Source organism: Moschus berezovskii, chromosome 17, assembly GCF_049115385.1.
Source record: "Moschus berezovskii isolate FMDL1 chromosome 17, NW_MosBer_1.0, whole genome shotgun sequence".
NCBI lineage: Eukaryota > Metazoa > Chordata > Mammalia > Artiodactyla > Moschidae > Moschus > Moschus berezovskii.
In genome coordinates, this window is record NC_142476.1 from 76,231,531 (window position 1) to 76,255,449 (window position 23,919).

Below are 23,919 nucleotides of genomic sequence, written 5' to 3' on the forward strand. Positions count from 1 at the left end.
GCTCATGTACTTGCATATATCTTACACTGCTCAGACTAGAATGGTTGCAAGATTTTTCATATATATGTTTAAAGTGTGTATTTTAAATCCAGACTTTTTTCTTAAAAAGTTTTAGTAACTTTAATAACTTCTATTAAAAAGGACCCAGCTGTTCATCCTAGGAACAGAAAAAAATGCAAGTTTACTTGCACAGTGCTTCATTACTAAGCTGTATGTCCTCATTTGGAGATTTTGTGGTCAGAAGCATGGTGAAGTATTTTAACTAGATCTGATAGATAGAATGCCTAATGAACTCTGGACGGAGGTTCGTGACATTGTACAGGAGACAGGGACCAAGACCACCCCCATGGAAAAGAAATGCAAAAAAGCAAAATGGCTGTCTGAGGAGGCCTTGCAAATAGCTGTGAAAAGAAGAGAAGTGAAAATCAAAGGAGAAAAGGAAACATATAAGCATCTGAATGCAGAGTTCCAAAGAATAGCAAGGAGAGATAAGAAAGCCTTCCTCAGCGATCAATGCAAAGAAATAGAGGAAAACAATATAATAGGAAAAACAAGAGATCTCTTCAAGAAAATTAGAGATTCCAAGGGAACATTTCATGAAAAGATGGGCTCGTTAAAGGACAGAAATGGTAAGGACCTAACAGAAGCAGAAGATATAAAGAAGAGGTGACAAGAATACACAGAAGAACTGTACAAAAAAGATCTTCAAGAGCAAGATAGTCATGATAACGTGATCACTGACCTAGAACCAGACATCTTGGAATGTGAAGTCAAGTGGGCCTTAGAGAGCATCGCTACAAAGTTAGTGGAGGTGATGGAATTCCAGTTGAGCTATTTCAAATCTTGAAAGATGATGCTGTGAAAGTGCTGCACTCAATATGCCAGCAAATTTGGAAAACTCAGCAGTGGCCACAGGACTGGAAAAGGTCAGTCTTCATTCCAATCCCAAAGAAAGGCAATGCCAAAGAATGCTCAAACTACCGCACAATTACACTCATCTCACATGCTAGTAAAGTCATGCTCAAAATTCTCCAAGCCAGGCTTCAGCAATATGTGAACCGTGAACTCCCAGATGTTCAAGCAGGTTTTAGAAAAGGCAGAGGAACCAGAGATCAAATTGCCAACATCCGCTGGATCATGGAAAAAGCAAGAGAGTTCCAGAAAAACATCTATTTCTGCTTCATTGACTATGCAAAAGGCTTTGACTGTGTGGATCACAATAAACTGTGGAACATTCTGAAAGAGATGGGAATCCCAGACCACCTGACCTGCCTCTTGAGAAACCTGTATGCAGGTCAGGAAGCAACAGTCAGAACTGTACATGGAACAGACTGGTTCCAAATAGGAAGAGGAGTACGTCAAGGCTGTATATTGTCACCTTGCTTATTTAACTTATACTCAAAGTACATCATGAGGAACACTGGGCTGGAAGAAGCACAAGCTGGAATCAAGATTGCCTGGAGAAATATCAATAACCTCAAGATATGCAGATGACACTACCCTTATGGCAGAAAGTGAAGAGAAACTCAAAAGCCTCTTGAAGAAAGTGAAAGAGGAGAGTGAAAAGGTTGGCTTGAAGCTCAACATTCAGAAAACGAAGATCATGGCATCTGATCCCATCACTTCATGGGAAATAGATGGAAAAACAGTGGAAACAATGTCAGACTTTATTTTTTTGGGCTCCAAAATCACTGCGGATGCTGATTGCAGCCATGAAATTAAAAGATGCTTACTCCTTGGAAGGAAAGTTATGACCAACCTTGATAGTATATTAAAAAGCAGAGACACTACTTTGCTAACAAAGGTCCGTCTTGTCAAGGCTATGGTTTTTCCCGTGGTCATGTATGGATGTGAGAGTTGGACTGTGAAGAAAGCTGATCGCCAAAGAATTGATGCTTTTGAAGTGTGGTGCTGGAGAAGACTCTTGAGAGTCCCTTGGACTGCAAGGAGATCCAACCAGTCCATTCTAAAGGAGATCAATCTGGGTGTTCATTAGAAGGACTGATGCTAAAGCTGAAACTGCAATACTTTGGCCACCTCATGCGACGAGTTGACTCACTGGAAAAGACTCTGATGTTAGGAAAGGTTGGGGGCGGGAGGAGAAGGGGACGACAGAGAATGAGATGGCTGGATGGCATCACTGATTCTGTGGACATGAGTTTGAGTAAACTCCGGGAGTTGGTGATGGATAGGGAGGCCTGGCGTGCTGTGATTCATGGGGTCGCAGAGAGTTGGACACGACTGTGCAACTGAACTGAACTGAACTGAACTGAAATTGGAAATTCAGTCATGTGTATTAACCACCAGAACTTTTAGTATTAAAAAAACAAACAAACCTCCCATTGCTACCTGAGATTTTTAACCAGTATATATCCATTTCATGACATCACTGCATAGGCATTTTAGCACATGAGAAACTTGAAAATTCTTTTAAAATTTGAAATCCAAATTGTTTTTCTAACTGCATAGGTGATTATATCTGTGTGACTATCCATTATACAAATTATTTTTTGGACTACTTAACCTTCATATTCTTCAAGTTTAGTCTAGGAGATTATTTTTCTGTACTTCTAGGAGGTTATAACTCAAAAAATGTTCTTAAAAGTTCAGAGAATATATTAGTAAATAATTCCTTAAGGCAAACCAACTAGGTATATATAAAATAAATTTAATGTATCCACTCAAATAACTCTCCTTATAATTTTTGATATATTATTAAGTATTTAGAGGTACATCAATCATCACTTGTCAAACATTCCGATCCATTTCTTGCCCTTCACTTGAAAACTGTTTCCCAGCATCCCCTGCTTAAGTTTTCCATGTAAATTTGGCCAACGGAATTCCTACTGATAACCAGAGGATCAAAAGAAAGGGATAGCCAGGAATTTTTGTCTTTTATATTATATATCTCTGGCCTATTCTAGTGGTGGCTGCTTTTCCTCCAGGATGTCTATTCTTTATAAGACAATCCCTCCTCCCATTATCCTAGATCACCATGTCTTTGAAAGAATGTTATATTCTACAAGATCACTTTCTTGTAGGTTCTGTTAGTATTACAATTCCAAAATGTAGTCAGTGGCTGTGGCTCAGGCTAATGTTTGTGGTACTTCAACACTCTCTTTGACTCTACATCTCTTTCTTAGTATGAATGATAAGTTTCTTACATGATATTATTTTTTTTTTTTTAATTTTTTAATTTTTAAAATTTTAATTGGAGGCTAATTGCAATATTGTATTGGTTTTGCCATGCATTGACATGAATCCACCCTGGGTGTACATGTGCTCCCCATCTTGAACCTCCCTCCCAACTCCCTCCCCATACCATCCCTCTGGGTCATCCCAGTGCACCAGCCCCAAGCATCACGTATCATGCATCGAACCTGGACTGGTGATTTGTTTCACATATGATAATATACATGTTTCAATGCCATTCTCCCAAATCATCCCACCCTCGCCCTCTCCCACAGAGTCCAAAAGACTGTTCTATACACCTGTGTCTCTTTTGCTGTCTCGCATACAGGGTTATTGTTACCATCTTTCTAAATTCCATACATATGTGTTAGTATACTGTATTGGTGTTTTTCTTTCTGGCTTACTTCACTCTGTATAATAGACTCCAGTTTCATCCACCTCATTAGAACTGATTCAAATGTATTCTTTTTAATGGCTGAGTAATACTCTGCCATTAAAAAGACTACATGATATTATTATACTTGTCTTTAAAGTACCCAGAAAGTTTCCAGGAAATGTTTCAGAAAACAGATCCTCATCACAACTTGTTGGGTTTATGTGGTTAACCAGGCTTGAGGGTTTTCTTTATTACAGTTGCTTTCAGTTAAAAAAAAAAAAAGAATCAGTTTAATGTAGCGACAGTGTAATTACATGATTTATCACCTACTGTTATTCTTTAGGGCTTCCTAGGTGGTACTAGCGGAGAAGGCAACGGCAAGCCACTCCAGTACTCTTGCCTAGAAAATCCCATGGACGGAGGAGCCTGGTAGGCTGCAGTCCATGCGGTCGCTACGAGTCAGACATGACTGAGCGACTTCACTTTCCCTTTTCACTTTCACACATTGGAGAAGGAAATGGCAACCCACTCCAGTGTTCTTGCCTGGAGAATCCCAGGGACGGGGGAGCCTGATGGGCTGCCGTCTATGTGGTCACACAGAGTCGGACACGACTGAAGTGACTTAGCAGCAGCAGCAGCAGGTGGTACTAGTCATAAAGAATCCACTTGCCAATGCAGGAGATGTGGGCTACATCCCTGGGTCAGAAAAATCCCTCTTGAAGAGAAAATGGCAACCTGCTCCAGTATTCTTGCCTGGGAAATCCCGTGGAAAGAGGAGCCTCATGACTGAGTACATGGAACACGTGATTGTTTAGTATATGCCATTTTGGCTAATCTAGAATTCCATCTTTCAGTATGAATCTGAGTGGAGTTAGGAAAAGAGAAACATGACATTAAGAAGATGAAACTGAAGTAGGCACCATGGAAGGACATAGTGAAATAAAACCCAGAGGGGATACAAGGCTCCATATAAATTTCATAACCTACCAGTTAATATCTATGCCTGCTTCTGAATTCTGACTGATAGTAACTCAGGGATACCACCAGAAAAGAAGGCAAAAAGGCTAACAGAATAGCTCAATGTCTTCCATTTATAGTCCCACTCTGGTAGCTGAGTAAGTCTTCCTACAAATTTGCCTCCAGGCTCCAGCTCGTTCACCTACATCATTGCTTTAAAACGTCTGGATAGTATTTTTTCTAATTCTCCCCACCACCAACTTCTCATTTCAGATTTTATTGTATTTATTCCCATTTTTCCCATAATGACATAAAATCTAATTGTATAATGCCTAATGACTCTAATGTATGCCCTTAAAATATCATAGTCTTTCTATTTCTCACAGAATTAGTTGTGGTTAGTTGTATGAGCTGGCTGAAGGAAAGATTAGGAAGGTCAAGCAAACACTGAATTTAATTCAAAGATAATAACAAGGACTTCCAGGGCTAGGACAAGAGATGTCATATCTGCTTTTGATGTCTCCAGAGAACTTGAAGAAAAAGTAATACTAGAGAAACAATCATTATAAATGAAAAAAAAAAAAAAGTCTGAGATTTTAAAATGCACATCTCAAGGAAGACTTAAAAATTACAGTTAAATCAATATTAAGTCATTACATGGGAACTAGAAGGTACATTTGACTTGAGTTGCAAGTATCGTACCTCTTGTAATTCTTTGAAATTCCATTGTCAGAAGAGATAATTCCCTCTTCACTTATGCAAAAGAACATTAAATTTGCTCATATATATATTAGTGATTACACCTGAGACTTGCCAAACAAGAGATACTAATTTCCTCAAGTCCCCTTTCATTTCTTTTTCCCTATACCAATAATCAGAAAGGTATCCTTGTGAAGAATGCTGAGACCTATTTTAAAATGGGACAATTTATACATAAGATAATTGCATTATCAAGCTGCCTTTCAATCTGAGAAACCTGTATAATATATATGGGGTGGAGTTTAAGTTTGTTAGCCCAAGAACAATTTACAACACCAGAACACGTAAAATTTATAATATTGCACATTCCCAACATCCCAAATTGAATATGCTTGATTTACATGGTTAATACACTGAAAATTAGTTTATGAAGCTTGGTTCTTTGTCAATGTCATAGGAAGTCATTATGACAAAACTAATGTAAAGGAAATTATGAAATAATGTAAAGGAAAGTATAGAAAAAAGATGTGATATGGAGAGTGGAGATCAAGGATGGCAGTTAGAGATGCCACCATTGAAGTGAGCCCTGGATAAAACTGGGAGAGATGAGATTTAGATTGAAAGAAGCAATATGGTAAAGGTAGGATGGACAACTACTGACCATTACTGTACAAGGCAGAAGAGACTGAATGATTCTCAGTGTACTTTGACTGATAGGAATTGTGGTAGTGGGAAACTGAATATAAAAATCCTTAAGAGCAAAGTGCCCTTTAATAAAATTTGTATCTAGAGTTTCCTAGTCCCATCACTTCATGGCAGATAGATGGGGAAACAATGGAAACAGTGAGAGACTTTATTTTTTGGGGATCCAAAATCACTGCAGATAGTGACTGCAGCCATGAAATTAAAAGATGCTTACTCCTTGGAAGAAAAGTAATGACCAACCTAGAGAGCATATTAAAAATCAGAGACATAATTTTGCCAACAAATGTCTGTCTAGTCAAAACTATGGTTTTTCCAGTAGTCAAGTATGGATGTGAGAGTTGGACTATAAAGAAAGCTGAGCACCGAAGAATTGATGCTGTTGAAGTGTGGTGTTGAATAAGACTCCTGAGAGTCCCTTGGACTGCAAGGAGATCAAACCAGTCAATCCTAAAGGAAATCAGTCCTGAATATTTATTGGAAGGACTGATTCTGAAGCTGAAACTCCAACACTTTGGCCACCTGATGCTGGGAAAGATCGAAGGTGGGAGGATAAGGGGAAAACAGAGGATTAGATGGTTGGATGGCATCACCGATTCAATGGACATGTGTCTGAGTAAGCTCGGGGAGTTGGTGATGGACAGGGAGGCCTGGCGTGCTCCAGTCCATGAGGCAGCAAAGAGTTGAACACTACTGAGCCACTGAACTGAAATGAACTCAACGTTTCCTAACCAAAATATTTTATAGCAATGTTAGGTAGTTAGAATAGGAAAAAGAAGTCCAGAATGGTGTTGGCTAAAAAACAAAACAGGGAAAATCCTGTGAAAATAGAACAAAGGAATGTCCAGGGACCCAGAGTGAGAACCTCAGGTGAAACAAATAGCCCTCCTGGCTATCCCAGTTTACATAGGGGAGGCTCAGGGGGAGGAGAAAAAACATAAAAAGAGTAGCCATAAACAAGCCTCTCCTCTTGTTTCACATCTTTTGGGTCAGCCCACCCTCACACCTCGAGGATGTATATTCCTTTGCTTGCCAAATAAAACTGAGCTGTAACACTGATCTGTCTGTCACTTCAAATTTTTGCTGTGCCAAGACAGAACCAAGGAAATTACGAACTCCCCTGACAGTAACATTCAAATGTTTGTGTTATCCTATATGCAGTGACTTTGCTGAAACAAATTAATATTAATGCATCACGGGATACAATATTTAAAAAAGACAATACAGGAGCTGCTTCCTCTGTAAGAAACATCAGAAGGACTTTGCTTTCATTAGACAGGGACAGCAATACCTTTGTTGTCATAACCCAGACTATATTGACTATCCTACTTAATACAACATGATCCACTGGAAAGGTGATTGCCTGTCACTAAAAATATGTTATTAATGATAAGTGCTGTATGCCTGCCAGTGATTGAATATAAGAAGCAGAAATAGTAAATGATATTTCTCTCACAGTAACTGGACTTGTTCTGTTTTTTTGAAGCTAAGAGTACTTATTGTAACAGCAATCCTGTCAATACAGAGTGGCTACCTCCAACGTACATAATTAAACAGACATAAAATGCTATCACAAATGTCACTTTTTTTTCAATTTTCTTCTATAACAATCATAGATATACACACACATCTCTCCAACAATTTCTACTTAAATTGCATCTGCTCCCTGAGATCTCTTTTTTGCATTGCAGATATGAATGATCCCTGGAAGGGGGGTTCAAGATGGGGAACAAGTGCACACCCAGGGCAGATTCATGTCGATGTATGGCAAAACCAATACAATAATGTAAATAATTAGCCTCCAATTAAAATAAATAATAAAAAAAAAGAAACAATAGTAGCATTTCACTAAAAACATTAAGGGCCATGAATTGGGGATTGGAAGTAAAATAAGTAGTGATGATATCTGACCAGAAGAAATACCCTCATAAAATAAGAATAGGAAAAGATATCTCTTATGTAGTTCATTACTATCCACCCACTAACAGGCAGATAGAACAAGGTGGCAGGAGCTTAGAAGAGGGGTTTCCTGGGATAATAGAGAAGCCAAAGTTGAATATATTTGGGGAGCTTTCTTGGAAGCACATATACTAGAGCTAGTCCAAGGATTATCAAGCAACAACCAAAAGTTGTAATTTTAGAAATATATAACTGTTCTACTATTATTTTGCTCTGAAATTTAAATTTAGACTGAATATTACAACATAGTTATTAAAAGCTTTTAACAGTAGTTATTAAAAACAAAAACATATATACAACTTTTTACTGAGTTTAGTACTACATAATACACATCCTTAGCTACTGTAGTGGGTTGAATGTTAGATCCCCCAAAGATATGCATATCTGGAACTTGAAAGTGTGAACCTACATAGAAATTTTACAGGTGTATTCAAGAATTTGAGATGAGATGGTCCTGGATTGGGGTTGGGCCATGGTTTCCTTTCAAAGATTAATTTCATCAGCACTCACAAATGTTTGGCTTCTGTTCTCCTTCATACTAATTGCTATCTTAAATATGTATTACCTTGCCTTCTATAGGGACATTTCTACTACTTCTTTCTTTCTTTACTTTAGTAGTTTCATAATGTTACAGGTCCTTTGACCAAACTATAAAGTCACATAGGGATACCAGTGTAACTAAATCTGTAATAAACTCTATTTTACACTCCTTCACTTCTTCAATCAATAAGAATTTCAAGGTCAATGCATACAACACAGAACCTCATGAACAACAGAGTTCTTCAGTTAATCAATGACCATGAAAGTTTTCTATATTTATCTCTGGTACAAACCTTCCAAGTGATAAGCAACAAGATTGTGGAACTTAATTGTGAGCTGTGGATTTAATGATGTGAAATAAAATATAGTTAAAAACAAAGCCAAGAGGCAGAATGATGTTTCTAGTTCAGATACTAAGTAATAATGATCTAAGTAAGTAGTGAGGTAGTACTATATCAATTTTAGTGAATGTAATTGTTTTTGACCTGTTCCTGGGAGTGGAGATAGATAGAAAACCATAATCCTTTAACATGTTTATCTTAGCCAGTCTTGAGTTTATAGTTGAAAAATATGAAACTCCTGGCTCACTACCATTCTATTAGCAATGCGATCTTTATGCTTCTTTTTATACTGCTTATGTATTTTTCTAAGAAAGTTTACAGTGACTTTATGAGAATGTGAAGTATATTTTGAGATGCTTGAGGTTATGAGTAAATTGATACTCAGCTCTGTGTCTGTAGCAGCCCTTACAAATCAGATACATAGTAGGATGCAATCAACATGAGCTCTGTGAATGGATACAAGTGAAAAGAAAAGAAAAACATATGAAAATGATGACCAAGGAACATATCACTCTGCAAAGAAAAGATTACTTTTTATATCATAATAAATGTTTCTTGAAGATATACTTTTTATATCAGTTTTCATGAAAGGGGATAATTACTTGACTGAAGAGTGGACGTCAGAACCTACATAATCTCATCACTTAGACTTGATGGTTTTATATGACCATAGGTATGGTTTAACCAAGTTCTATCGTTTAATTAAAATCCCTTATATAATTTCTCATTATTTTTGTTGGCTAACACAGTTAATTTTGGGGTCTTATATGTTAAAAGCTAAATTATGATCATATATAAGCCATCAGAATTTATTTTATCTACTTCATATACACAAAAATTTGAAGCCATATATTGGATATATCAAGTTCAGAACTGTATCTTCCCTTTTACAATTACATACAACTTTTACTCTATTTATATATTTTTTGAAGGAAAGTAAATTTTCTTTTGCATTAAATATTGCTCAACCAGGTTTAATTGGTGAATATTTTGTTTATAATTTACATGTTTTTCATAATGTTATTAATCTTTTGATAAGTGAATGCTTTAGGTGCTATAGGTGTAATATTTTGTTCTTTTAACCATGCTTTTACAGTTTTTCTTTTAAAAATTAGTTACAGGCAGATTGTGATTTTAAAGCAATTTTTATTTTTAAAATTGTTACATATACTATACAATATAATAAATAAATTGCTAGATAAACCATACAGCATAATAAAGACGAGATGTGGAATTTTCCAAGAAGACTAAACCCTCTGCTTTTAGGAAATAAAATGGACCAGTTCCTTGGAAGCACACACAATGTGACTTTCACAAACGCATCACACTTTTATCTTCCAGAAGCTCACCCCTTATATAGATTTTTATTTTAAAAATTTATTTTATTTAATGTGCTATCACATGTATGTCTATATATTATATTTTTAGTTTTATCTATGCTTGGCCATAATGTAATGGCCAAATATTCTATGAGTTTATCCTGTAGCTTGCAATTTTTTAAAGTTTATTCATATTTTAAAAGTTTTTCACACATATTTATAATATTTTTGTATGATTTTATTCATGATGTCTTTTCTCCTCCAGATTTATCAACGTATAATTGACAGAAAAACATATATTTAAGGAGATCAGTGGAGAAATAACTCCAGAAAGAATGAAGGGATTGAGCCAAAGCGAAACAAATACCCAGTTGTGGATGTGACTGGTATAGATGCAAGGTCCAATGCTGTAAAGGGAAATATTGCATAGGAAACTGGAATGCTATGTCCATGAATCAAGGAAAATTGGAAGTGGTCAAACAGGAGATGACAAGAGTGAACATAGAGATTCTAGGAATCAGTGAACTCAAATGGACTGGTTGGGTGATTTTAACTCAGATGACCATTGTATCACTACTGTGGGCAGGAATCCCTGAGAAGAAACGGAGTAGCCATCATGGTCAACAAGAGTCTGAAATGCAGTACTTGGATGCAATCTCAAAAATGACAGAATGATCTCTGTTCATTTCCAAGGCAAACCATTCAATATCAAAGTAATCCAAGCCTATGCCCCAAACAGTAACGCTGAAGATGTTGAAGTTGAACAGGTCTATGAAGACCTGCGAGACCTTTTACAACTAATACCCCAAAAAGATGTCCTTTTCATTACAGGAGACTGGAATGCAAAAGTAGGACATCAAGAAACACCTGGAGTAACAGGCAAATTTGGCCTTGGAATATAAAATGAAGCAGGGCAAAAGTTAATAGAGTTTTGCCAATAGAATGCATGGTCACAGCAAACACCCTTTTCCAACATAACAAGAGAAGACTCTATACACATGGACTCACCAGATGGTCAACACCGAAATCAGATTGATTATATTCTTTGCAGACAAAGATGGAGAAGAGCTCTATACAGTCAGCAAAAACAAGACCAGGAGCTGACTGTGGCTCAGATCATGAACTCCTTATTGCCAAATTCAGACTTAAATTGAAGAAAGTAGGGAAAACTTTAGACCATTCAGATATGACCTAAATCAAATCCCTTATGATTATACAGTGGGAGTGAGAAATAGATTTAAGGGACTAGATCTGATAGATAGTCTGATGAACTATGGACATGGTTCGTGACATTGTACAGGAGACACGGATCAAGACCATCCCCATGGAAAAGAAATGCAAAAAAACAAAATGGCTGTCTGGGGAGGCCTTACAAATAGCTGTGAAAAGAAGAGAAGTGAAAAGCAAAGGAGAAAAGGAAACATATATGCATCTGAATGCAGAGTTCCAAAGAATAGCAAGGAGAGATATGAAAGCCTTCCTCAGCGATCAATGCAAAGAAATAGAAGAAAACAACAGAATAGGAAAGGCTAGAGATCTCTTCAAGAAAATTAGAGATACCAAGGGAACATTTCATGCAAAGATGGTCTCGATATAAGACAGAAATGGTAAGGACCTAACAGAAGCAGAAGATATTAAGAAGAGGTGGCACGAATACACAGAAGAACTGTACAAAAAAGATCTTCACGATGGTGTGATCACTCACCTAGAGCCAGACATCCTGGAATGTGAAGTCAAGTGGGCTTGACCTCACGACGAATAAGCTAGTGGAGATGATAGAATTCCAGTTGAGCTATTTCAAATCCTGAAAGATGATGCTGTGAAAGTGCTGCACTCAATATGCCAGCAAGTTTGGAAAACTAGGCAGTGGCCAGAGGACTGCACAAGGTCAGTTTTCATTCCAATCCCAAAGAAAGGTAATGCCAAGGAATGCTCAAACTACCACACAATTGCACTCATCCCACATGCTAGTAAAGTCATGGTCAAAATTCTCCAAGCCAGGCTTCAGCAATATGTGAACCGTGAACTTAAAGATGTTCAAGTTGGTTTTAGGAAAGGTAGAGGAACCAGAGATCAAATTGACAACATCCGCTGGATCATGGAAAAAGCAAGAGAGTTCCAGAAAAACATCTGTTTCTGCCTCATTGACTATGCCAAAGCTTTTGACTGTGTGGATCACAATAAACTGTGGAAAATTCTGAAAGAGATGGGAATACCAGACCACCTGACCTGCCTCTTGAGAAACCTATATGCAGGTCAGGGTGCAACAGTTAGACTTGGACATGGAACAACAGACTGGTTCCAAATAGGAAAAGGATTACATCAAAGCTGTGTATTGTCACCATGCTTATTTAACTTATATGCAGTGGTCATAATGCAAAAGGTCAGGCTGGATGAAGCACAAGCTGGAATCAATATTTCCGGGAGAAATATCAATAACCTCTGATATGCAGATAACATGACCTTTATGGCAGAAAGTGAAGAGGAACTAAAAAAGCCTCTTGATGAAAGTGAAAGAGGAGAGTGAAAAAGTTGGCTTAAAGCTCAACATTCAGAAAACTAAGATCATGGTATCTGGCCCCATCACTTCATGGGAAATAGATGGGGAAACAGTGTCAGACTTTATTTTTTCAGTTCAGTTCAGTTCAGTTGCTCAGTCATGACCGACTCTTTGCGACCCCAAGAATCATAGCATGCCAGGCCTCCCTGTCCATCACCAACTCCCGGAGTTTACTTAAACTCATGTCCATTGAGTCGGTGATGCCATCCAGCCATCTCATTCTCAGTTGTCCCATTCTCCTCCTACCCCCAATCCCTCCCAGCATCAGAGTCTTTTCCAGTGAGTCAACTCTTTGCATGAAGTGGCCAAAGTATTGGAGTTTCAGCTTTATCATCAGTCCTTCCAATGAACACCCAGGATCGATCTCCTTTAGAATGGACTGGTTGGATCTCCTTGCAGTCCAATGGACTCTCAAGAGTCTTTTCCAGCTCCAAAATCACTGCAGATGGTGATTGCAGCCATGAAATTAAAAGACGCTTACTCCTTGGAAAGAAAATTATGACCAACCTAGACAGCATATTAAAAAACAGAGACATTACTTTGCCGACAAAGGTCCATCTAGTCAAGGCTATGGTTTTTCCAGTGGTCATGTTTGGATATGAGAGTTGGACTATGAAGAAAGCTGAGCACCGAAGAATTAATGCTTTTGAACTGTGGTGTTGGAGAATACTCTTGAGAGTCCCTCGGACAGCGAGGAGATCCAACCAGTCCATTCTAAAGGAGATCTGTCCTAGGTGTTCATTGGAAGGACTGATTCTATAGCTGAAACTCCAGTACTTTGGCCACCTCTTGTGAAGAGGTGCAAGACTCTTCACTGGGAGACTCTGATACTGGGAGAGATTGGGGGCAGGAGGAAAAGGGGACAACAGAGAATGCAATGACTGGATGGTATCACCGTCTCAATGGACATGAGTTTGAGTGAATTCTGGGAGTTGGTGATGGACAGAGAGGCCTGGAGCCCTGCGATTCATGGGATGCAAAGTGTTGGACACGACTGAGCGACTGAACTGAACTGAAGGTACCAAACTTGATGTTCATTATATACAACTTCTTACCTATGTGCTTAAAGGAGCTTCTTCTAGAAAAATCTTATCATAAATGAAATATAATTTATGAAATCATTCCATTGGGCTTGACTTTTTCATACCATGTTTTGTTAATCTCAAGTTTAGATGAAAGCACATTTGTTATTGTTGTTTACTTACTAATATCTGTCTGACTCTCTGTGACACCATGGACAGCGAAGCACACAAGCCTTCTTTGTCCTTCACTATCTCTTGGAATTTGTTCAAACTCAAGTCCATTGAGTGGTGATGCCATCCAACCATCTCATTCTCTGCCACTCCCTTTTCTTCCTGCCCTCAATCGTTCCCAGCTTCAGGGTTCTTTTCAATAAGTCATTTCTTCATATCAGGTTGCCATAGTACTGGAGCTTCAGCTTTACAATTAATCCTTCCAATGAATGTTTAGAGTTGCTTTCCTTTACGATTGACTGGTTTGATCTCCTTGCTGTTACCAGGAGTCTCCTCCAGAAACACAATATGATTCGCTCTTTATGCTTCTTTCTCCAGAACCACAATTTGAAAGTGTCAGTTCTTCAGTTTTCAGTCATCTTTATGATCTAAATCTCATATCATTACATGACTACTTGGAAAATCATAGCTTTGACTAGATGGACCTTAACAGACACTAAAAATAAAATATCTGTAATCTTTCCTGTTTACATCAAAAGCTTGAATACTAAGAAAATTTGCTGGACCAAGGAAGTCTAAATCTATAAATAATTATAGAGACATAAATGTTTCATGTTAAAGTGTTTGCATAGTATGAAATTTACAGTGTGAAGTAATTAATGAAATATGAGACACAAAGTGTATTTTAAGTTATATTCAAACAAAATTTCACTGCTTATTCAACTAGAAGAAATTAATATAATAATTCAACATTAGAAATGAATAATTTGAAACATATTACAAAGCTTTGAAAGGCATTTAGCTTTAATGTTTAAAAAATATGCATTTTTTCGTTTTAATGTGTGGAAAGAAAAATAGACACTTGGTTCTAAATTAGACATTAACCCACTCTCAAAATGAAATAAATAATTTGTCCTTGTTATTAATGGTTTAGAGAATGACATTTTACTACTCATTGCAATGACATTTGATTTTAAAATTGCTCTTCTAATATTTTTAATCAACCAAATTCAAGTCAAAGGATTTTAGAGTAAGAATGATGTTTCACATGGAAGCGTTTCTGAATTCAAAAAACATTCTTGACTTAAAAAAATATCTTAATAGATAAATGAATCAAGGATAAATGAATCAAAAGTGTCCTTGTGACATATCTATTGTTCCTCCTCCTTGGCTATTAGTTGCTAGCCCAAAATTAGTGTGTGTGATGGGTATGGAGACAGCTGGCCAGTAAAACAGATGACGGCTGCAGCTGTGCTGAGAAGACAGGAAATTAAACGAAAGTAAATGGAAATTCACTCATTCCTATGTCAAACTACTTTCAAACCAGTGGTATTATGACCTATTCTTATGTGCAAGAGTGACAAGGGTGAATATACATATTAGGCATCAGTCAAGAAACTTTGGAGCTACACAAGCTACTGCATGTTCACAAAGAAAAGCAGAGACTCATAAAAGTTTCCAAAACATAAATCTAATATTGGTAATCATATTTGGAACATATGGATGACAGTCTTAATCTACTCAGGATGCCATAACAAAATACTATAAACTGGGTAGCTTATGAACAACAAAACTTTATTTATTGTAACTCTGGAGGCTAAGACATCCAAGATCCAGATGCTGGGAGATTCTAATGAGGGCCCTCTGCCTCCTTCATAGACTGCTGTCATTTCACTATGTCCTCATACAGCAGAAAATACAATAGATCTGTTTAGGTTCTCTTCTGACTAGGGGGTCAATCCCAGTCATGAGGTCTCAACTCTCATGACCTAATCCTCTCTCAAAGGCCCCACCTTCAAACACCATCTCAATGGGGACGAGTTTTCCACACAGGAATTTTAGGGGCCATGAACATTCAGCATTTAACAATTCTCAAAAGTAAAGTGGAGAGAAAAATAAAATTTTGAAATATGTTTGATGTGAGATATTATCAAGAACAAAACTGTCTTATTCTGTTGAACAAAGAAACTAATGCTAAGTCTTACTCTCAAAAAAATAGAGGGATTATTCATATATTCTCCTATAAAGAGTCATCTGGGAGAATATTTCAAGGACTTTTCATTATATAAGGGATGTATTATTATTATTAAAGACATTTCAATAACTTTCAGATCATTAAAGTCCGAAGTCTATTCCCTTAACACACAAATCCCTACACAACTTAGTCTCTGAGTAGCAACCACTTGGACCCCATATCTTGTCAAGGAATATGTGGCAGATTGTCTATACTAATAGTTGTCCCAGTGAGTCACATTTCTGTATTCTTCTCTGTATAGATTCTGGCTTTTTAACATTAGAAACATGACGTTAGGAAAGGCTAGTTAACTTCTTGTGTATCAGGACTTGCTTGTTCTTATTCCTAGGGATTCTCTTGTCTCCATGTGCTAAATCATAGGGCAGCCTCCTGGAAAATAAGGAGGAATGAACAGAGGACCCTACTGTACCAGCCATCCAAGACCACTCCTGAACACGTAAGGGAGTCTAGCTGTTACCATCTGGAGAGGAGGTGAACCAATCCCCTTGAAGACGTTGCAGTTTGAACCACAGAATTGTAACCAATAAATAAATAAATTGAAATGACTTTTATGTAATATTAATTTACCAAACATTATAAAATTGTGAAACATTTAATAAACTATTTTATTCCCTTAGATTGTTGTTGTGTTTAGTTGTTCAGTCATATCTGACTTTTTGCAGACCTATAGACTATATTCTGCCAGCCTCCTCTGTTCATGGGATTCTCCAGGCAAGAATACTGGAGTAGGTTTCCATGCTCTTCTCCAGGGGATCTTCCTAACCCAGGGATCAAACCCAGTTCTCCCACACTGCAGGCAGATTCTTTACCATCTGAGGCATCAGGAAGGCCCATTCCCTTAGACAGATTTTTTCTTACCTCTCAGTCATCTTTCGAAACCCAACCTAAGCATCATAGCTTTAGAAAGATTTTCTTGAATTTCCATGTTAGGGTGAATTTCCCTCTTCCATTCTCCTATAGAATACTCAGTATATAGTTAATAACTTCTTACATTATTTAAATATATTAATAAGTGGTAATGTATTTAACAAGTTTGTTTCTATTATTTCTGACAGGGGCTTCAAAAACATCTCCCCCGTAGAATGCAGTTCTTTTTTCCATTTATTATGTTTACTTTAGCAAAGAAAAAGATGATAATCTAATATGTTAAGCTTATGAAGATCACATGTTTTAGGAACATTGCAATGAAAAGAGACAAAAAATTGCAACTTTAACACTCATTGTATACAATCAAAAGTATGGTATGAGTGAATGACTAGATATTTACATAATTTTTATGTGTTCTTTTTATTATTGAGACCACTGTACTCTTAACAATTTTGCTGTACCCCACAGGGTGCTTTTGGTGGTCCAATATATTTCCAATTTCCCTGGCATTTTGTTAATATGAAATCATAAGTATATAAGGCCAAATCTAATTTGATAGATCCTAGGATTTTTTTTTTTTTTGAGAGTTGGAAAATTATAGAATTCACCAATTTAATTGATCATGCTGCAAGTAGTTTAGGTTTATTAGCTAAATTTGTTTTGTTTTATTTGAAACAATAGCTCTGAAAAGAAAAATGAAGGAGGAAATAAAGGGAAGGAAACAGAAGAAAATCCACCAGGTCTGCTGTGGTCTTGTTAGAGAAGTGGTTTTCTTATGGCTCACATAAAGTTTCTATTGTCAAGTAATTTTGAGACCGACATGCCCTAACCCCTATGGCCCACTGATGTCATTAGCTTAACTTAGTTTTCCAAGTTTCTGCAAGAGAATGGCTTTATTGCTTTCATCATTCTTTGGGATGTTCCTTGTCAGTTCTCTGTTCACATTTTTCTCTTTCTCATTAGACAATATGATGCTAAGAGAACAGAGTTTATCATTCTTGTAAATGTTGCAGCTCATCTTGCAATCCTGACCACTGAGTCTAAGTGAAGTGGGTAAGGGAAATATTTGTTTCTTTCCATTATTTCTGACAGGGGCTTCAAAAACATATTCCCTGTAGAGTGCCATTTCTTCTTTCCCTTTCTTATGTTTACTTTAGCAAAGAAAAAGTGATTATGTGGGTACATATCATTGGTACCTACTAAAAGAACCAGATTCCTCTGCCAAGGGAAACCTTTCAGAGATTCATAAAACTGGTGAGGAAGACACATATCTGTTCTCTCCTATCAACCTCCTAAAACTCTACTTAACTACCACCTCAGTAAGACATGCTTTACCATAAGATGGAATTCTCCTAAATGTTTTTAATTAATCTGTGCTTAACATAGAAGGAGTTCAAATAAAATCATATATTATTTCATCCTCAAGCACTGCAGGAATCTGACAGAAAATAATAACGCCACTCTGTAGCCATGCCCAGTCCATTGCTGAGTTGCAGTGACTAGAGTAAGTCACCCACACTGAGTGAAAATTTCTCACATTTGCTCTGAAAACAAAATACCTCCTTTTAAATAGTTTTATAAAAATAAAGCATGCATGCATATTTATGTGTGTATATATGTGTGTCTATAATATTTTATCATGATGATTATTGCATTACAAAATCATGCCAGTTTAAAATTCAATTGCATCATTAATTCTATATGCAAGAGGCAATAATAAAATTTGAATCATTTTTTTTCTACTGTAATTTAACAAATTTTATTGATGATAACTTGTTGAGGTCCTTTAATGGACCAGAACCAGGTGATCCAGAGTCAACTGATAAGAAAGTAAAGGAGAGAGAAAGAGGCTGATAGCCTTGGTTTATGCAAAAAGCTAATAAAGCCCCTCCACAAGGCTTGCTCTGTTCACGAAGCCCTCAGGCGCCCTCTCAATGGGGTGAAAAGCAGAGAGCCTTCTTGAGAGGGTCTTAGAAGCCCGGGCAGGAAAGTGAACCCAGATAGCCTCTACTCTCCAAGAATTAGTCTGAAAAGAGAGAGGGAGAGATAGAGTAGGACACAGGGACCAAAGTTCTTATGGAGCAAAGATGTTTTAATCAACATGGTGTGGGCATATATACTGTAGTTATTCTCAGGAAAGATAATGATTAAAATTCCAGACTTACAAAACATAGGCGATCCATATTAAAGACAGAGAGTTGTAAATAATCACTTTTACCATATAGTTCATAAAAAGGAAGAGGGTACTTATCATCATATAGAAAAACTAATGAAGGAAATGCCTGGATTCCTCAGTCCCCGGGAGAGGCTTGCCTCACCTCTTAATTCATGAATATCCAGGAATTAATAAGGAACAGAGAATTCCTGACAGATCCAAAACAGTACACAGGAAGCTTCCTGTTAGATGCTTCCTGACAATTACTGTAAAGTTATAGACTAGAGTTTTGGTTTTTGTTTTGGGGGGATTATTTGGAGGTTTGGTCTTAGAGAAACCCCATCAACAGATTAGTGGGTTAATTTACCTAAATTGGTTCATAAGTAGGAAGCAGTAAGAAAAGCTGTTGTGGGGAATAAGTACTTTTTATACAGGAATTAAGTAATTAAAAAAATATACAGCAAAGAAACACACTTCTAAAGTATTTGGTTCAGTTTTAGGGGAATCAGTAGGAAATTTGCATTGATATACAGAGAGAAATAAAAAAAGTGCAATGTTAAGAACTCCTATCCTGCCCCTTAGAATTTTTATGGGGAGAGTGGGAGGGAGAGAGAAAGAGGTGTACCCACACCAGATTGTATGAAATAGAAGTGGGAAGTACGAAGCTTTATCAAGCTTTATCACGTCTATACCACCACTACACCCAACAGGCGAGTCATTAGAAATTTAGTTTGAAACATTTCAACAATAGGCTCTATTGTGAGATAGTTTCAAAGAGTGAGTAGGAAGGGGTATGAAGAAAATAATGGCACTCCACTCCAGTATTCTTCCCTAGAAAATCCCATGGACAGAGGGGAGGTTGGCGGGTACAGTCCATGGGGTTGCAAAGAATCAGACATGACTGAAGCAACTAACACACACACACACACACACGAAGGGGTAACACAGAATGTCCACTCTTCAGTGGGATATTCTGTTCTATTTCCCTTCATATACTGTGCAACTGAGTGGTACTAGGGTTAAATAGATATTTGCAAGCAGAATTTGATGAGTTCTGCCACTCCAGTACTCTTGCCTAGAAAATCCCATGGATGGAGGAGCCTGGTAGGCTGCAGTCCGTGGGGTCACTAAGGGTCGGACATGACTGAGCGACTTCACTTTCACTTTTCACTTTCACACATTGGAGAAGGAAATGGCAACCCACTCCAGTGTTCTTGCCAGGGACGGAGGAGCCTGGTGGGCTTCTGTCTATGGGGTCACACAGAGTCAGACACGACTGAAGTGACTTAGCATCAGCAGCAGCAGCCTAACAGTCTTATCTGAGTGGTTCATCTTCTCATCTTAAAGATGATTTTTGCCACTTGCTGCTTCAGAGAAAAATCACATGAATGAAACTTAGAAGAGTTCCTTAGTGTCATAGGGCTTTCAGCGTTATTGAGCTCTCATACACACATATGTATATAAAGAGTGGATGTGTGTACTTTTAATGTGAAAATAAATTGCATTTCCTATCTTAGTCAGATTGGGCTGCTAGACCAAAATACCCTAGAGCAGGTTACTGAAATATCACACGTTTATTCATCATGGTTCTAGAGCCTAGGGAGTTTCTATTGACACTTTATAACTGACTGGGCCATGGTTTCCTGCTTCTTCACGCATCTAACATTTCTGTTGTGAAAAGGAAATTAGGGATGATGAATCGCTAAGAATCTGAATTTTGTTCCTTGGTTGGATGTATCTAGAGTAACCCTTCTATTACTGCAGCATTTCTAGCCTCAAGAACAAATCTTCCACAGCAATGATATTTTGGTCTGAAAGATTTTTCATCTTAGGGGCTCTTGTGTTCATTGTAGATTGTGTAACAGCATCTCAGGCCTCTACGCACCACATGCCAATAGCATCCTCCAGGTTGTGGTAATCTCAGAATGTGTCCAGACTTTTCCAAAACACTCCTGGAAGACATAATTTCCCATAAGGGCTAGCTTATCTTCCTCCTAACGTATGGTCTATCTTGGGTCTTAGTTGAATGTTTTCCTTGAGGTCACTCCACCTTTTCTGATCAGAATTCTAACTTCTCCTAACTGTATTCATCCTCCTAAATCTCCACTCAGCTCAAAGGCTGGTGGTGGCTGTTTTCAGGCAGATTTCATAGGCCTGTGCTCTTATGGTTTAATATTCAACCATGACTGGAGAAGATGTTGATGCAGATTTCCTGAGCTCTTTCTTTGCAAAGTTTCCTTTCTACAGGATCCTGCCCTGTAAATTCTGACTGTCTCATCAGCTCTTCTCCTATCTCTGATTTTTAATTTTCTCCAGTCAAATTCCATATTTAGAACCTTAATCAAAACCCAACATCTCATTTTAAAATGTTTCCAGATTAGTTTTTTATTCAGCGAACTAATACAATTCATTTATTAAAAATAGCAAACTATTATTTATAAGCAAAAATAGCAAACTGGTATTATAATTTATTAATTACTCTTTGGTTTAGAGAGTTCTTATATATGTATTACTCTACTAAGTTTTTATAGTCATGTCAGTTGCGAATTACAGTTGTGAGTAAGTATGTGATCATGGTCACATTTATCTTACTCACTACAATTTATATCATAAAGGAGAAAATTAATACCTAAAATGCTATATTATTGTTTACATAAGGGCTAAATTTTATTCCCGATTCTTCTCAATGAATATATGTGGCTCTTCATATTAAACATGCATTGTAATCATAGTCTTTCTACAATCTAAGCTGCTATAATAGTTCAGTTCAGTTCAGTCGCTCAGTCGTGTCCGACTCTCCATGACCCCATGAATCACAGCACGCCAGGCCTCCCTGTCCATCACCAACTCCCAGAGTTCACTCAAACTCATGTCCACAGAGTCAGTGATGCCATCCAGCCATCTCATCCTCGGTCATCCCCTTCTCCTCCCGCCCCCAACCTTTCCCAGCATCAGAGTCTTTTCCAGTGAGTCAACTCGTCGCATGAGGTGGCCAAAGTATTGAAGTTTCAGCTTTAGCATCAGTCCTTTCAATGAACATCCAGGACTGATCTCCTCTAGAATGGACTGGTTGGATCTCCTTGCAGTCCAAGGGACTCTCAAGAGTCTTCTCCAGCACCACAGTTCAAAAGCATCAATTCTTCGGCGATCAGCTTTCTTCACAGTCCAACTCTCACATCCATACATGACCACGGGAAAAACCATTGCCTTGACTAGACGGACCTTGGTTGGCAAAGTAATGTCTCTGCTTTTTAATATACCATCAAGGTTGGTCATAACTTTCCTTCCAAGGAGTAAGCGTCTTTTAATTTCATGGCTGCAATCAGCATCTGCAGTGATTTTGGAGCCCAAAAAAATAAAGTCTGACACTGTTTCCACTGTTTCCCCATCTATTTCCCATGAAGTGATGGGACCAGATGCCATCATCTTTGTTTTCTGAATGCTGAGCTTCAAGCCAACCTTTTCACTCTCCTCTTTCACTTTCATCAAGAGGCTTTTGAGTTCCTCTTTACTTTCTGCCATAAGGGTAGTGTCATCTGCATATCTGAGGTTATTGATATTTCTCCCAGCAATCTTGATTCCAGCTTGTGCTTCTTCCAGCCCAGCGTTCCTGTATCCCTCATAATCTGTATCAGAGCAGAGTGTTTGAATAAATATTTTGATTAATTGAAGACATGCAATATTGTTTCAAATGGTGAAAGAAATTGACCCCCACATTGGATTATTCCCACAATTCATCCAAATATACTCCATATCTCTTTAAGTATCACATATTTATTTCTCATGGCTCTAGAGCCTAGGGAGCTTCTTTTGACACTTAGTAATTGACTGGGCCATAAACATCATCTTCAGTCCTAGAGTGGTATATCATAAGTTAAAAGTTCAGAGAGATAGAGAAATATTAGAGGGGTTTCTGGAGGTTATCTTGTTTCTTCTTTTTACACAGGAGTTAAATGAAATGAAACCTCTTTAGAATACATTAGAATGGAATTTCTCTTCATTCTTAACAAGCCATGGTGACTATCTACAGTGCATGAAAGATGAAGGAATGCGCAATTTATGATTGCCTGCTCTTTGGCAGACGGTGTACTAAATGTCTCCTATACATTAATTCACTTCACCATAGGTCATAGAAGGCACTTTTACAAAGGATGAACAAGCTTTCAGCTGCTCTGTGTAATACATTACATCTTTGCATTTACTTAATCGAAATTATCATATTGTGTAAATAAATGAGGGTTATCATGAAAATTAAATGTTATGTTGTAACTAATTCATTTTGAAATAATTTAACAGTCATTGGATTTTACACTAATTGCTTTATGAGATTAATGAATTTACATAGTTATTTGAGTCTCATTACTTGGCAGAGTAGAGAAAAAAATGCTAATAAACTGGTCCAAGAACTTCATTTGGCAAGAAGCAAAGCGGAAAATAAACCCCTGCTTTAAAGCAGCAGCAGTTTTACTTTGTATGGTAGAAGAACTGATCTTAAAATCCATTTCTCCTGTTTCAACACTGTGAGGAAGATCCAGCCTGGAGTGAGAAAAAAGCATGTATAGGAAATATTTACTTCAGTTCAGTTGCTCAGTCGTGTCCAACTCTTTCTGACCCCATGAATCCCAGCACGCCAGGACTACCTGTCCATCACCAACTCAAGGAGTTTATCCAAACTCATGTCCATAGAGTCGGTGATACCATCCAGCCATCTCATCCTCTGTCGTCCTCATCCTCCTGCCTTCAGTCTTTCCCAGCATCAGGATCTTTTCCAGTGAGTCAGCTCTTCGCATCAGGTGGCCAAAGTATTGGAGTTTCAGCTCTAACATCCGTCCTTCCAATGAACACCCAGGACTGATTTCCCTTAGGATGGACTGGTTGGACTTCTTTGAAGTCCAAGGGACTCTCAAGAGTCTTCTCCAACATCACAGTTCAAGAGCATCAATTCTTTGGCACTCAGCTTTCTTCACAGTCCAACTCTTACATCCATACATGACCACTGGAAAAACCATAGCCTTTACTAAATG